This window comes from Lucilia cuprina, chromosome 2 (genome assembly GCF_022045245.1).
Source record: "Lucilia cuprina isolate Lc7/37 chromosome 2, ASM2204524v1, whole genome shotgun sequence".
Classification (NCBI taxonomy): Eukaryota; Metazoa; Arthropoda; class Insecta; order Diptera; family Calliphoridae; genus Lucilia; species Lucilia cuprina.
Window position 1 is genome coordinate 68,052,584 of NC_060950.1, and position 3,599 is coordinate 68,056,182.

Below are 3,599 nucleotides of genomic sequence, written 5' to 3' on the forward strand. Positions count from 1 at the left end.
ACTAGAACAGAACTAGAACAGAACTAGAACAGAACTAGAACAGAACTAGAACAGAACTAGAACAGAACTAGAACAGAACTAGAACAGAACTAGAACAGAACAAGAATAAAACTAGAACAGAACTAGAACAGAACAAGAACAGAACTACAACAGAACTAGAACTAGAACAGAACTAGAACAGAACTAGAACAGAACTAGAACAGAACTAAAACTGAACTAGAACTGAAATTGTATAACCGCTGTCTTGTTTCACTTGTAGTACTTTCAAAAACGTACCCTCAAAAGAAACCTTTTATCTCTGACACAAATCCTTCCTCTAAGTAAGTGTTTGTTGTCACTGTTTTGTTTCTATTAGTGTCATTGTTATTGTTATAGATGTTTCTTTAAATGCTGGGCTGGTTGCTTAAGTAAAAGCTGTGCGATGATGTGATGCTGCGGGGTTGGGGTTAATTTAATGACTTTGTGGGGAGCAAAAGCAATAGACTGGTTTTTATATATTTATTTTTTTTTTTTTTGGAAACTGTTGCATATATTTTGATTTTTTTCCGGCATTTATAAAACTTTTTTATATTGTAGGCTTATTTGTATTAATGTTGTTGCTGGTTTTAAGGATTTTGTTAGATTTTAATTTACTTCTACAGTTTTTGAGGTTAAAATTTTTGCAAGCACCTGCTGTGTTTTAGGTTGAACATTTTTTATGTGTTTTGCTTCTCTATGAGTAAAAATATTCTATATATAAAAAATAAACTTCCAAGATATTTTGATTATAAAATGAAGAGGTTTGTTTGTTATACCCTACACTACTGGGAGGGGGTATATTGGGTTTGTGGTGATGTTTGTAACGCGCAAGTTACAGCCGATTTTAGGTTTTCCAACAAAATATCGATTTTTTGTGGAAAATATTGATTTTTAGGGAAAACATTGAGTGATCACAAATTAAGCTCCTTTTTCAATTTAAACGTGTTTTAACGAAGTTACAGCCGATTTTAAGTTTTCCAACAAAAAATCGATTTTTATTGGGAAATATGGATTTTTAGGGAAAAACATGAGTGATCACAAATTAAGAGCCTTTTTCAATTTAAACGCGTATTAACGAAGTTACAGCCGATTTTAAGTTTTCCAACAAAATATCGATTTTTATTGGGAAATATGGATTTTTAGGGAAAAACATGAGTGATCACAAATTAAGCTCCTTTTTCAATTTAAACGTGTTTTAACGAAGTTACAGCCGATTTTAAGTTTTCCAACAAAATATCGATTTTTATTGGAAAATATGGATTTTTAGGGAAAAACATGAGTGATCACAAATTAAGCTCCTTTTTCAATTTAAACGTGTTTTGACGAAGTTACAGCCGATTTTAAGTTTTCCAACAAAAAATCGATTTTAGATGGAAAATATGGATTTTTAGAGAAAAACATGAGTGATCACAAATTAAGCTCCTTTTTCAATTTAAACGCGTTTTAACGAAGTTACAGCCGATTTTATGTTTTCCAACAAAATATCGATTTTTGGTGGAAAATATTGATTTTTAGGGAAAAACTTGAGTGATCACAAATTAAGCTCCTTTTTCAATTTAAACGCGTTTTAACGAAGTTACAGCCGATTTTAGGTTTTCCAACAAAATATCGATTTTTGGTGGAAAATATTGATTTTTAGGAAAAAACTTGAGTGATCACAAATTAAGCTCCTTTTTCAATTTAAACGTGATTTTACGAAGTTAAAGCCGATTTTAAGTTTTCCAACAAAAAATCGATTTTTGGTGGAAAATATTGATTTTTAGGGAGAAACTTGAGTGATCACAAATTAAGCTCCTTTTTCAATTTAAACGTGTTTTAACGAAGTTACAGCCGATTTTATGTTTTCCAACAAAATATCGATTTTTGGTGGAAAATATTGATTTTTAGGGAAAAACATGAGTGATCACAAATTAAGCTCCTTTTTCAATTTAAACGTGTTTTAACGAAGTTACAGCCGATTTTAGGTTTTTCAACAAAAAATCGGTTTTTAAAGGAAAATATTGATTTTTAGGGAAAAACTTGAGTGATCACAAATTAAGCTCCTTTTTCAATTTAAACGTGTTTTAACGAAGTTACAGCCAATTTTAGGTTTTCCTACAAAAAGTCGATTTTTGGTAAAATATATGGAGAAACTTGACTGATCTCAAATTTAGCTCCTTTTTCAATTTAAACGTGTTTTAACGAAGTTACAGCCGATTTTAACTTTTCCAACAAAAAATCGATTTTTGGTGAAAAATATGGATTTTTAGAGAAAAACATGAGTGATTACAAATTAAGCTCCTTTTTCAATTTAAATGTGTTTTAACGAAGTTACAGCCAATTTTAGGTTTTCCTACAAAAAGTCGATTTTTGGTAAAATATATGGAGAAACTTGAGTGATCACAAATTAAGCTCCTTTTTCAATTCAAACGTGTTTTAACGAAGTTACAGCCGATTTTATGTTTTCCAACAATATATCGATTTTTGGTAGAAAATATGGATTTTTAGGGAGAAACTTGAGTGATCACAAATTTAACTTCTTTTTTCAATTTAAACGTGATTTTACGAAGTTAAAGCCGATTTTAAACTTTAGTGATCACAAATTAAGCTTTTTTTCAAATTTAAACGTGTTTTAACGAAGTTACAGCCGATTTTAAGTTTTCTTTAAAAAAAATGATTTTTGACGGAAAATATTGATTTTTAGGAAAAAACTTGAGTGATCACAAATTAAGCTCCTTTTTCAATTTAAACGTGTTTTAACGAAGTTACAACCGATTTTAAGTTTTCCAACAAAAAATCGATTTTTGGTGGAAAATATGGATTTTTAGGGAAAAACATGAGTGATCACAAATTAAGCACCTTTTGCAATTTAAACGGTTTTTAGCGAAGTTAATCTATTCTTGGACGAAAATATTGAGTGATCACAAATTAAGCTCCTTTTTCAATTTGAAGGTGTTTTAACGAAATTGCAGCCGGTTTTAATCAAACAATAAATAGCTTAAATATTTATATCTGAGACAAGGTGCAATTCAACTTAAATGCTTTATTATGAAAACTAAATCAGATTTCATTTTTATGACAAGTATAGGTTATTATGTGGTCGGCCTCACTCGACTATAATTTCTTACTTGTTTTTATTTTGGTTTGCTGGGTAGTTTGCATACAATTTTGTGGTCTCATTTAAAATTATCTTTTCAGAGGAGGCTGTTTTATAAGAAAACCCTAATCATTTGTTTTAATGTAATTTATATTTTATAAATTGTTATTTGTTTTAAAACTCAGCTGGTGATCTGTGTATATTTCCGGATTTTAAAATGTATTTTTTAAGACACAATTTCAGTTGTAACAAAATGTTTTGTCATTGCAGATTACAAATGTTTTATTAGAAGGTTAATTGGTAGGTGGTGATTAAAAATAAAATGGAAATTTAGGGGAACAGAACTAGAACAGAACTAGAAAAGAACTAAAACAGAACTAGAACAGAACTAGAACAAAACTTGAACAGAACTAGAATAGAACTAGAACAGAACTAGAACAGAACTAGAACAGAACTAGAACAGAACTAGAACAGAACTAGAACAGAACTAGAACAGAACTAGAAC